Genomic DNA, 14,110 nt, shown 5'->3' with positions numbered 1-14,110 from the left:
CCTTGGAGAGGGACATCATGCTTGGGAGGGTGGAGGGACAGCGCAGGGGGGGAAGACCCTCTATGAGATGGATTGATTCGGTGACTGGGGTAATCGGGGTGGGTGTGTCAGAGGTTGGCGCAGGATAGAGCAGGGTTTAGGGCTGTTGTGCATAGGGTCGCTATGAGTCGAAAACGACTCGACGGCACATAACAACAGGTCTTAATTAGGTCAGCCCTTAGCAGAGACAAGAAATAGCAATAGATTCTCCTTCTGATCCCAAAGAAGGAGGAAGGCATCATGAACTCTGCAGCTTCAAGGACATAAATCTGCCACATGAGTTTGGAAGAAGAGCCTGAGATTCAGATGAGGTCCTGTTCAGTCTTCCCAAACTTCTGTCCCTAGGAAATCCATGGATAATAAATGTAGGTTTTGCTTTTTTTTAAAAAAAAAATATTAAATACGGATTTGCTTAGAAAGTTCGTATTCATTATGTTTCACAGTTTTCTTCATTCACCTTGTGTTTCAAATATTCCCATGCATTATGCTATACAAAATTCATCACTATTACACTATGCCCATCATTATCCTGTCTCTTCATGTCCCTGCAGGATCTTTCCCATTTCCTTTCCCACCTCCCTCCAACTCAACAAATTGTGCAACTCTGTGATTTTGCCCCTCCCCTATGCCCCTATTATTTTCCCCCTTTGGGTACTCATACATATTTTATTAGCTGTCCTTTTATTTTTACAATAATGGTCTCATGTAGTATTTGTCCTTATGAGACTGTGTTAGTTCACTCATCATAATGCCATCCAGTCTTTCCCAAGTTATGTAGTATGAGTGCTGTGTAGTATTCCATTGTGAGAATGTACAACATTTTCTCGATCCGTTCAATTGTGGTTGGACATTTTGGTTGTTTCTATGTTCTTGTGATGGTCAATAATGCTTCTGTGAACATAAGTGTTCAAATCTTCTCCACATCTCCTCCAACATTTATTGCTTACTGTCCTGCTAAACTTTGGCACTGCTGCAAGGATAAGATGGTATCTCATTGTAGTTTTAATTTGCATCTCTCTTACTACCAGTGATTTTGAACATTTCTTCATGTGTCTGTTGGCCATCCAAATATCTTCTGTGAAAAGTCTTTCTATGTCTTTTGCCCATTTTGTAATTGAGTTATCAGTCTTCTTCTGGAGGACGAGCGGTATTCTGTAACCTTTTGTTATGAGACCTTTGTCAGAGATGGTCTTGCCAGATGTTTGTTCCCAGGCAGTAGGTTTTCTTTTCACTGTTGGAAAAAGCTTTTTATGCACACAGGGATTTAATCTTTAGAAAGTCTCATATATCAATTTTATCCTTTCCAGATTGTGCATTTTTGGCTGCATTTGTCAGCCTCTTTATACAATAGACTAGGCATTCTAAGCGTGGTCCCAGTTTATCTCTTATGAACTTTAGAGTTTTAGATTTTACTCCCAGGTCTCTGATTCACCTGGAGATGATTTTTGTGTATAGTGTGAGGTGTGGATTCTGTTTCAGCTTTCTACAGTAATAACCCAGTGTTTTGGTTTTTTATTTTTTTTTTATATTTTACTTGTTTATTTAAAAAATTTGAGTACACATTCGAATAAATTCTTCCAATTCCCCCCCCCCATCAAATTGTACAACCCAGTGATTAATCCTCCTGCCCCCTGCACACCCATATTCCTCTGCTTCCAGCCTCTTCCACCCCTCTTGGATCCTTATACTCATTCTACAGTAATGGTTTTATACAATATTTATCCTTGTGGGACTGAGTTAGTTGACTCAGCATAATGCTCTCCATTCCCTCTGAAGTTATGTAATAATTTACAAAATCATTGCTCCTGTGTGCTGCATAGTATTCCATTTTTGAATGTACCATAATTTCTCCATCCATTTATTTGTTTGTGGTTGAAAATTTGGACTGTTTCCATGCTCTTGCTATGGTGAATAATGCTGCTATGAATATTAGTATAAAAACCTCTATTTGTGCCTCAGTTCTCATTTTCTCAGGGTATATTCCAAGTAGTGGAATAGCTGGGTAATATGAAATTTCTATGTTTAGCTTTCTGAGGAAGTGTCAAATTGTCTTCCAGAATGGTTGTACCCTTTTACAATCTCACCAACAATGTATAAGAGTTTCTATTCCTCCACATCCTGTCCAACACTGCTACTGGAGTAAGATGACATCTCATTGTGGTTTTGATTTGCATCTCTCTTATTGGCAGTGATTTGGAGTATTTCTTTCTGTGTCTGTTTGCCATTTGAATATCTTCCTCTTTGAAAATTCTTTCCATGTCTTTTGCCCATTTTGTAATTGGGTTATCAGTCTTTTTCTTGTGGAGGCCCAGTAGTATTCTATAAACTTTTGTTATAAGACTTTTCTGAGATGGTATTATCAAATGTTTGTTCCCAGTCTGTAGGTTTTCTTTTCACCCTGTTGGAAGAAGTTTTTGTTGTGCACAGGGATTTAATTTTTAGAAGGTCCCATGCATCAATTTTATCCTCTTCAGATTATGCATTTTTGGTTGTATTTGACAGACTCTTTATACCTTAGACTACGCTTTTAAGCTTGATCTCAGTTTGTCTCTTATGAACTTTATGATTTTGGGCTTTACTCCCAGGTCTCTGATCCACCTTGAGTTGATTTTTGTGTATGGGGTGAAATGAGGATTCTGTTTCTGCTTTCTTAAGGTGGAAGTCCAATTTTGCCAGCACCATTTTTTGAAGAGGTTATCATTTCCCCACTTGATAGCTTTGATTTCCTTTTTGAATATCAGTTGACGATAGATAGCTAGGTCTATTTCTGGGTTCTCAATTCTGTTCCATTGGTCTATGTGCCTGTCACTGTACCAGTACCATGCTGTTTTGGTTACTACTGCTGTGTAGTTAGTTTTGAGGTCAGAGCTATACCTCCAACCTCATTTTTGTTTCTCAGAAGTGTTTTGCTTATTCAGGGTCCTTTGCCTCTCCAAATAAATTTGGTAATTTCTGTTTCAGTCTTCTTGAAAAATGAATTTGGTATCTGGATTGGGATTGAATTGAAAATATAGATTGCTTTTTGTAGGATTGCCATTTTCACCATATTGGGTCTTTCTATCCATGAACAGGTTCCTTTCCCCCATTTTTTTTAGAACTTTTATTGTGTCTTACAGAAATGCTCTGTGGTTTTCTTTTTATAGGTCTTTTGTATCTCTAGTTAGGTTCATTCCCATGTATCTCAATTTGTGGTTGGCTATTGTAAATGGTATTGCTTTCTTTATTTCCTTGCCTGAGTTCTCTTTGTTACTGTAGAGGAATCCTATTGATTTTTGGATATTGATCTTGTATCTTGTCACTCTACTAAACTGGCTAATTAACTCTAACATGTTTTTGTTTTTTTAAAATCTTGGGGGTTTTCTGAGTACACTATTACATTATCTGCATATAGCAACAGTTTAACCATCTCTTTGCCGATCTGGATGCCTTTATTTCCTTCTCTTGTCATATTGCCCAAGCAAACAGTTCCAATATGGTATTGAAAAGAAGTGGTGACAGTGGGCATCCTTGTCTGGTCCCTGTCTACAAGGAAAATATTTTTAGTCTTTCTCCATTGAGAATGATGTTGGTTCTTGGTTTTGCATATACATTTTTCACTATGTTGAGGAAATTTCCTTCTGTTCCAATTTTGCTGAGTGTCTTTATCAGAAAGGGGTGTTGGAGTATGTCAAATGTCTTTTCTTCATCAATTGTTAAGATCATATGGTTCTTGCTATTTACTTTATTAATATAGTGGATTATCTTGATTGTTTTTCTTATGTAGAACCGTCCTTGCGTACCTGTTATGAATCTCACTTGATCATGGTGAATTATTTTTTTGATGTTCTTTGGGATTCTATTGGCTAGGATTTTGTTAAGGACTTTTTGCATCTATATTCATGAGAGATATTGGTCTGCATTTTTTTTTCTTGGCAATACCTTTGCCTGTTTTTGGTATTAAGGTTATGCTTGCTTCATAGAATGACTCTGGAAACATTCTGTCCTTTACAATTTTTGAGATAATTTGAGAAGAATGGGTGCTAAATCCTCTGAATATTTGGTGGAAGTCAGCTGTGAAACCATCTGTCCAGGATTATTCTTATGGGGAAGTCTTTTAATTACCTTTATTCTTCTCTTGTGGTGTGTCTGTTCAAGTGTTCTATATCTGTCCTTAATCAATCTGGGCAGGAGATGCATTTCAAGGAATTCATCTCTTTCTTCTAGGTTTTCAAATTTATTAGAGTATAGCTTTTTGTACTATTCTGATATTATTGATTTAATTTCCTCTGGTGCTGTTGTGATGTCACCTCTGTCATTTCTTAATAGAGTTATTTGTGTCTTTTCTTTTGTTATATTTGCCAGTTGTTTGTCAATCTGCTGATCCTTTATAAAAACCAGCTTCTAGTCTTATTGATCGTTTCAACTGTTTTTCTGTTTCCTATATCATTGATTTCAGCTCTTGTCCTTATAATTTCTTTTCTTCTAGACATTATAGGATTAGATTGTTGATCTTTTTCTATTTGCTGAAGGTGTTGAGTTAAATCATTGATTTTTCTTCTTTCTTTCTTTTTTTATGTGTGTGCCTATTGCTATTAACTGCCCCCTGAGGACTGCCTTACATGTGTCCCAAAGGTTTTGGTAAGTGTATTTTCATTATATTTGTTTCAAGGGACTTTTAAATTTCATTCCTTATTTCTTTTATTACTCAGTCATGTTCTAGCAGAGAGTTATTTAGTTTCCACATAAGTTGTTTTGTAAGCTTTACTCTTCTGTGGTTAATTTCTTGTTTTATAGCATTGTGGTCTGGGAATACACTTTGTATTATTTCAATGTTTTTGAATTTGTTGAGACTTGCTTTGTGACCTATTATACATCAGTTCTGCAGAATGTACCATGTACACTTGAGAAGAAAGTGATTGAGTTTTAGTCAGGTCCAGTATTCTGAATAGGTCCACAATTTCGACTTGGCTGATTATATAGTTTAGATCTTCTGCATCTTTTGTTGTTCCCCCCCCCCGTTCCTCCCCCCAAGTTGATCTATCCTATTGTGATAGTGGTGTGTTGAAATCTCCTACTGCTATTGTGGTGCTGTCTATTTCTCTCTTCAATTCGGTTAACCATTGTTTTATGTATTTTTTCAGGTCTATCATTTAGTGCCCTCTGGGAGACTCCCCATCCTTCTGCCTTGCACCACACTCTTTGTTCCAAGATTTGAAGGTGGGCTTGACCATGAGCTTCTGGGATTTGTAATTATTAGTACCTGCCTGGTATAGGTGCCTTCTGGGATACTCTATGTTACCCACGCTGTAGGAAAACTAGATATTGTTAAGAAGGAAATGGAGTACATAAATATTGACACACTAGGTATTGGTGAGATCAGATGGACTGGCATGGGACATTTGAGTCAGAGGATCATATGATCTACTATGCTGGAGATGAAAAGGTGAGGAAAAATGGGGTTGCTTTTATAGTTAAAAAAGTCATTTCTAGATCCATCTTGAAATACAATGTTGTGAATGACAGGATAATATCCATATGCATACAAGGAAGTACAGTGAATACCACCATCATTCAAATACATGCACCAACAACCAGAGCCAAACAGGTGGAAATCGAAGATTTCTATCAACTTTTACAATCAGAGATTGATCGAACATCCAATCAAGATTCATTAATAATAATGGATGACTGGAATGCAAAAATTGGGAATAGAGAAGAAGGATCAGCAGTTGGAAAACATGGACTTAGTGACAGAAATGAAGCTGGAGATAGAATGATAGAATTCTGCACAATCAATGGCTTATTCATTTCATCACCCTGGTAGGCTTGCAGGGCTGATTTAGGACTACTTAGACTACTTCCTCCGCCAAGGGATGGCCTGCCTGACTACCAGCAGTTAGTGCCAGTAGCCACAGCCAATCATCATGCTCCATTACTACTTCCTCTGCTAAGAGATTGCTTGCTTAATGACGTCACTGGATGTCACCAAGAATGGCAACAGCTGCAGCCAATCGATGAGCTATACAACTATTTCCTCTGCCAGGACACTGCCCCTTCCTCCCCAAGTGTTTTAAAAGGTCACTTCTTTATGTCACCTGTGATCTTCTCTGACCCATCCTTCCAGCCTTCCTTTCTACCCTGCCGCCCACTCCCTAACCTGGGTTAGAGAACTGTGCCCAAGAGCCTGAGAGCCACAATAAAAGCTTCTTTGTTTACTTTTGGTTTCTGCGCCTCTTTTACCCAACACAAACATATGTTGTTGTTGTTGTGTCCATAGATTTGGGACCAACCCATAGCTGATCCTCTGGAGGGTTTTCAGAGGCAGTTAATCACACAAGAGAAGATTGCCCATTCTTTTCCCACAGAGTAGCTGGTGGCCTTGAACCACATGCCTTCAGAATTGCAGCACAGCTTCTTGCCACTAGGCCATTGGTGAAAATTTGAATTGCCTGACATACATTGTCTTTGGTAATGTTGAACAATATAATAGGTTTTTTGTTTTCTCTCACTTTTAGTTCACATACTATAAACAGTGCTTTTTTTGTGGTCTCTTTATTGACACAATTTTCACATTTTTGTTCTTTTAGTTAGTATAGTTGTCTATTAAAATGACCCCAAGCACAGTGTTAAATGTTGTCTAGTGTTTCTAAGTAGTTGAGGGATGTGATGTGCCTTATGGAGAAAATGTTACAAAAACTTCCTGCAGGCATGAGTCAAAGTGCTTTTGGCTGTGAATTCAATGATAATTACTCACTTGTATTAAATAGAATGTCTTTAAATAGGTGCACACAACAGCTAAGATTATATACTGATTGCTTGGTGAAAATGCTATGAACAGAGCATCCTAGAAATAGGGTCCTGTGTGCCCACAAGGGGCAATGATTCTGTAGCCACTCTTTCAATGTCTGCAGCAGCATTACTAATACATCTACTATTAATAATAAGAATTTATGACACATGTTTCTTTTAATATATCTGTTTACCCATAGTCAAATTTTTTCTCTCCTTAAGTCAGAGACAAAACATAAGCATTGTCTTAGTACTTGTCTGCTCCCATTTCTTTTCCCTTCTATCTGCTCCCTTTTTAAAGTTCAACTAGTTGTCATGTCAGAGAGATTGGTGTTGTTTTTACATCCCCTTGGGACAACTAGGACACATAAGGACTCATAACAATGAATCTGAATCCTTCCCTATCCTGTGCCATACACATTATCTTTGATATACTTGACCCAATTGTTACTGGTTCAATCCATTTTGTTTAAGGTCTTTCTCTCTTTCACTAGACCACCTTTCAAAGCATGAGGTCTTTTCCCAAGGTCTAGAATCTCGGTAAATGTTAGTGAAAGTGAATTAACATTTTCCTATTTAAAATTTTCCCACTCTTTGAAATATCTCAGGCAATTAAACAAATAAATAAAATGAATTATTATTGAACTATGTTTACTTTTGAGGACCTTGGTTCACAGTACTTTCTACTTCTTTCTAAAGCGTCACTGTGAGATAGAATAGATTTAATGGCAGTGAATTTGGGTTTGGTATGTTTATTTTCTAGTTACAAATAATATAAATTGAAAACAGCAACATGCCACAGTCAACTTTTATTGAATGTATGGTGATGTGTCAGGAACCGTGAGGAACAGATATCAGAGATCTTGTCTTCATTTCGCTGTTGTCGTGTGCCATCGAGTCGTAACTCCAGCAGGTTTTTGGAAACAGTAAATTGAGAAGAGATTGCCCATCCTTCTCCCATGGAGCAGCTGGTGGATTCAGATTGTGTACCTTTAGGATTGCAGTGTTGCTTCTTGCCGCAGAGCTCCACAGTGTGACCTGTGTTCTTTGAGTGCTGAGGTCCAAGTCTCAGTAGTTTGATCAAACCACTTAAAAAGTGTGTCCTCATTTTAATGGTTTTTTGGTCTGTCAACATTCTTATTTCCAAACAAAAGAAAAAAAATAAGAGATTGAAGTGTGATTTGATGGCTCAAAACATCAAGAAAACTGCAATCAGACTTGGCTTCTAAGTTACAGACCCTCTCTCTCTTGCTATTGCCCTAAGTACTCACACTTTCCACATGGGAAACCCAGTGAGACCATCGACAAGATGAGGACGCCCTGAGATATGAGAAGGGCTTTTCACAAATGTCTGCTACCTTATATAGATGTTCTCATAATATTGTAGCTGACGTTTTAGACATATATGATGATCAAACAGTAGAGTTTTGTTAAGACATGTATGTAGGTTAACTATCTACAATAACCCTCCATGTAATTACTGTGCCTATCTTTTCTTGCACTAAGAATTATTATAAGGATACTTCATTCCACCCTCTTTTTCTTTCTTGATTTTCATCTTTCTCTCTTTAATTTCCCTTCACTTCTTCTCTCCTAACAATTGCTAAAGTTGATGTGATATATTTTCCATTGGCTTTCAGGAAAAAGGTTATTTTTCCTTTATTAAAAGTTGAAGTAATATTTGATTCACAGAGATAATGAGGTGTTTATTGGAAATACTTTTTATGTATTGTTATTGTATGTGCTGTTGAGTCACTTGCGACACATAGTGAGTCTATGTACAATAGATCTGAACCCTGCTCTATCCTGAGCCAAACTTATTATCTCTGACATACTTATCTCCATTGTCCCAGTCACTGATTCAATCCATCTCATCAAGGGTCTTCCTCTCTTGCACTATCCCTCCACAATTCCAAGCATGATGTCCCTCTTTAAGGACTGGTCTCTCCTTGCAACATGCCCAAAGTATGTCAGGTGGAGGCTCAGAATCCTCACCCCTAAGGAGTAGCTTGATTTCACCCTCTACAGGACAAACCTGTTGTTCTTCTGGCAGTCCATGGTGTATTCAATACTATTCTCAAGCACCATAGCTCAATGGCATCAATTCTCCTTCTATCACCCTAGTCATTGTCCAGCTTTCTGACGCATAGCAAGTAATTGTGAAGATTATGGCCTGGGTCAGGTACACTTTAGCCTCCAGCCTGACATCATTGCTCTTCAGATGTCCATAGTTGCTCTAGAGATGTCCTTGACAGCAGACTTTCACAATGCAATTCATGTTTTAATTTCCTGATTGCTGGTATCAGGAGCGTTGATTGTGGAGCCAAGCAAACTAAAGCTGTTAACAAAAATATTAGGCACCAAGGATTTACTTAGGTGTAGCATTTGGGCTGATTTTTTTGTGCCCCCAGGCTCTCTTTCAGTTTCTTTCCTCTATTTCATTTTTCACTTTGTTTCATCAACTGTCCTCTCAAATTTCACCAACAATCAAAATTAACTTTTTGGAACTGGGATGAGCACTAGAGTTAAAGTCAGCAAAGGAAAATACTGTTACCTGCACAATCATTCAATAACAGTAATAGCAATCTAGACATATATAAACACGCAAGCTGAACAGATGTGGGAAGGCAAATGGAACTGCATCCATGAGATAATATTGGTTTTATGGAAGATATTTCCACATGTGTATTTATATGAACTGGAAGTACATTCACAAACATATGTAAATATGAAGAGTAGTGTTTGGAATATCTTAACCATAATCAAACATCTTGTGGGAATGAGTTTCTGGGCTTTGGGCCTTAGAACATTATTTTCAGGAGACATCAAGGTCAATTAGAATAGCATAGTTCACAAAGAAAATATTCCGTATCCAATGTTAGTGATTATTAAATGGGGTCTTAGCAGCTTGTTAGTGGACATCTAAGACACGACTCTTGGTCTTTCTCTACTTGAATCAAGAAAGAGTAAAGAAAATCAAAGACATATGGAAATAATTAGTCAAAAGAACTAATGGACAATTAGTCCAAAGATCTCTTGGATAGAGTGGGAAAAACATATGGAACAAAACTAAAAATTCATAAAAAGAGACTGACTGTTGCTGTTGTTATTGAGTGCCATTGAGTTGGAAACCAACCCATAGCTGACCCTCTGGCAGGTTTTTAGAGGCAGTTAATGGAACAGGAAAAGATTGTCCATCCTTCTCCCATGGAGCAGGCGGAAAGATTTAGAACTTCATGCCTTTGGGATTGCAGCTCAGCTAGTAGATCCTCGAATAGGGTCCTTAGCTTTCACTCAAACCATAGACAGGCATAGAAGGTGAACAACAGCATCAGAGAAATCTATAATCCTCAGAACAAATGACTGTATAAGAGCAAAAAAGCAGTATTTGCCCAGAGACAAAGTTCAGAAGACAAGAAGAGATAAGAAAAAAGACTAACCAAAACAATAAACTCAGGAAGGGTATGTGAAGAGTGCTATCATAATGGGGGTATTGCAATGAATGCAACAAAACAAAATGTATCTGAACTGTTGAACGGAAAACTAATTTGATCCGTAAACTTTCACCACAATTACAATAAAACGTCAAAAGAAACAAAGTTGTGTTATTTGAGCAGGGTGAAATACTCAGAAATTATTGCTACAGCAATGCTTTGACTCTCAGGAATTAGTGTAGATAGGCAAGCTTGTTGTACTTAAAGGCAAAATTACTTTCTCATGGATTAAAAAAAGCCCTTGCCTGACTTGCCATTTTCTTTATTGCCCTATTACATGAGTCAGTCTTCCCCAGAGTCTTGTCTTCTTGACTCTATACCATTCAGAATAAAATTTCCAGACAAATCTTCCCTTTATAGCACATATTTTAAACTTTTCAGAAGAGATAAAAAAATGTTGCCATTCTACTTTTCGTAACCAATAACTTATGAACTTATACTGGTGGAAAAGGAAATTTTTCGGGAGATAAATAAGAACAAGTAGCTCTGTTTTAGAAATGTAACCTTGGAATTGACCCCCAAGCACTTGTGGTATCAGATACATAGCAGGATAATCGAAAAGATCTAAGCAAAATCTGGATGAATATAGTGGAAAGAGGAACTACACATCCCAGAGCTATAAATGTTATAATGCCAATGACTATTTTTCTGTTGTGGTTTGAAATGACTTTATCAACAACTAATTTGTGAACACCAAACAGTGAAATTTATGTGGCACAGTTACCAGAGATGGTGAGTCATGAAAATAGAGAAAGAGCCCTCTGCCTGGGGCGGACTGTCTTTGGCCCTCGGCTCGGGGCGAGCCGTTATGGCCCTCAGGGTAAGCTCCTCAGTCCCCAGATTGTACCATCTGACCCCTGGATAGGGAAAAAAATGCCTAGGGTATCCAGAAAATTTTATCTAGGCTACTTTTTGCCACCCTCTCCCCCAGTAAACCTGAAAGCAATACCCCCAAAACCCCTCTATTTGTAACTCACAAGTTTGTTCTCTCTAGGTTTGCTCCCTTTCCTATAGGTAACCTTACCACTGAGTTTTACTTCAGACCAGACCCTGAACCCAGTGCCAGTGACAAAAAGGAAATACAACTGCCAGCTAAAGAAGCAAAGGAGGATGGAGCCTCTGGGTTCAACCAGCCATCCCCACTAGACCCACCTGGGAAAACACTTTGCAGTCCAGAGGGGAGCAAATGACAGGAAAATATCTTTTAACAGAACAAGAAGGCAAGCAGCCTTAACCCAAGATCACCAGTAAGGTGATAAAGTGTCCTCCCTTTCCCCCTTCCCATCAATGCCCCTGTTCAGCATGAAGAAGCCAGAGAGTCGGCATCCAGTTCCCAAATCAATAAGACAGTTGATTTAATTACCATTGGAAAATGCTTGTCATTTTCCTGTAGCATCTGGTCCCCACTGGATCCTTTTCATTTCCTTCACCTGCTCCCCCCACCAACCAATTTCTGCAGCTCTGCAACTGCATCCCTGCCCATCCTCACCCTTCTGCCCCCAACCCTCACCTCCTTGTACCCCCAATATGTTTTTTCCCAATTAAAAAAAATAAAGATATATGAAAAAAATGACAAACTGGGAAAAGTTATAAATGAAAACTTATAAATGAAAAGTTAGTATCCTCAATACAAAACAGCTTTTTTTTTAAAAAAGAGAAGAAAAAAATCAAAAGCTTTGTAGAAACTGTCACAAGACTTGAACATGAAATGAAAAAATAAAGAATTATGTTCTTCAATATTTATACAAAAAGTAAAAAATTTGTTTATAATGAAAACAACAAAGTGAAACTCCCCTCAAATACTGTTTTCTAAATTATAAGTAAATGTCATGAAATATATAAAGAATGGTAAGAACATTTTAAAAAAGTAACGGACATTATATTCTATTAAAGTGCCTGGGCAAGCTGTTGTGTGCTGTTGTGTTGAAATTGACACATAACTGATGCTCCAGCAGATTTTCAGAGGCAGCAAATTACATGAGAGAAATTGTCCATTCTTCTTAGCAGCTGGAGGATTCAAACCAGGTGCCTTTGTGATTGTAGCACAGCTTCTTACCACTGGGCCACCAGAGCTCTCTTTCTCATATAACAGACATTCATATGTATTGTAATGCAATCTTAAGGGGCTCTGGTGGTGTACTGTGTTGCATGTTGTGCTGCTAAATGAAAGATCAGTGGAGCGTCTGCAGAGGAAAGATGGACAGTTCTTTTTTTAAAGATGAAGAGATCTAGTACCTTCTCCACACTGGGTGAATCCTTGAAGAGGAGAAACCCAAACCCTCTTGACCTTCCAGTGTTGGGATCCATTTTTATTGTACAGTCAACGACTTCTCCAAACTTGGTAAAATAGTCTTTTGGGTCCTTTTTGCTGGTATCCCAGCTCACGCCACCAACAAACATTTTTCCTGCGCCCTCCTCGTTCTTGCTGGCGTTGATCTGGTCGCCTTCGGCGCCATTCTGATTCCCTGCAGGGGCCGCTGTGGTCCCGGTTCCAGTCCCAGTAGCGGCCCCTGTGCCAGCCCAAAAAAGGCAATGGCAATGAAGAAACACCCAGTGAAGAAAATCTTTGTTGGAGGTTTGAATCCTGAAGCTACTGAGGAGAAGATCAGGGAGTACTTTGGAGAATTTGAGGAGATTGAGGCCATTGAGCTTCCCATAGATTCAAATTCGAACAAAAGACGTGGCTTTGTTTTCATCACCTATAAAGAAGGGGAACCTGGGAAAAAGGTTTTGGAGAAAAAGCTTCACACTGTCAGTGGAAGCAAGTGTGAAATCAAGGTGGCCCAGCCCAAAGAGGTCTACCAGCAGCAGCAGTATGGTTCCGGGGGCCGTGGAAATCGCAATGGAGGAAACCGAGGCAGTGGCGGTGGTGGTGGAAGTGGAGGCCAGGGTAGTACAAATATGGGAAGAGTCAGAGATGCGGTGGCCACCAGAATAAGTACAAGCCATACTGAGGCTGCAGCAGGCGAGACCAGCTGACCGCACCGCTCGTTTGGATATCAGGGAACACAATTATATACCAAATTTAACTTGGTAAACTTCCTATGGCCTGTCCTATGTGCATCTTATTTAAAATTTTCTCCCTGGAAATCACTTCCCCGTTTACTATTTCTAGAGTTCTAGTGCTAGGCAGCGTGTGGTGTTTCAAAGGCCTTGAGCAGCATCATGGGCCAATTTTATTACCAGGTTCCCCAGAACCAGATTGGAGGGTCTGCACCCAGCTGCTGCTCTGCAGCCTGGGCCTGTGGACCCTGGTGGAAAAGAGTAAACTGTATCTTAGAAACCAGTGTCACCTTTTTTCACCTTTTAATTTTATATTATTTGTGTCATACATTTCCTGTAATGGAAGTGTTAATCTTACTGTACTTTTTGGTACCTTTTGGGAATCTAATGTATTGTAAGGTATTTTACACGTGTCCTGATTTTGCCACGACCTGGATATTGAAGCTATCCAAGCTTTTGAAATAAAAATTTAACCCCCCGACCCCCTCAAAAAAATAAAGATGAAGAAAATGGCATTGTGGAATGAATGGACTATCAGACATTGTATATACTAATTAAGGATATGGAACCAAATATGATTGACTGATAAAAATGTCACAGTATACTTTGCAAACTTGCACACAAACTGATGGAGTGTTGCCATGCTGAATCAGAATTAATGCTACAGTAGTGGCTTGTTGTGAAGAGGGTTTATTTGACAATATCTAGCAAAATCACATATGTATTTGCTATTTAACCAATAATCTTACTTCTTGGCCCCTATTAAGTTTCAGTGGCAAGGACACACAGTGATTAAAGTAAAAGTA

At 38.6% G+C, this 14,110-nt stretch overlaps 1 pseudogene; it reads left to right on the top strand.

Moving 5' to 3' along the window:
- Window positions 1–13,255, top strand: part of LOC102848699 — an 18,760-nt pseudogene extending 5,505 nt beyond the window's left edge.
- Window positions 13,256–14,110: the final 855 nt, after the last annotated feature.

This window comes from Elephantulus edwardii, unplaced genomic scaffold (genome assembly GCF_000299155.1).
Source record: "Elephantulus edwardii isolate Elephantulus edwardi_28Jun2011 unplaced genomic scaffold, EleEdw1.0 scaffold00097, whole genome shotgun sequence".
In the NCBI taxonomy this organism is placed as follows: Eukaryota; Metazoa; Chordata; class Mammalia; order Macroscelidea; family Macroscelididae; genus Elephantulus; species Elephantulus edwardii.
Note: the sequence above shows the minus strand (reverse complement) of the source record. Positions and strands in the feature narration are given on the sequence as shown.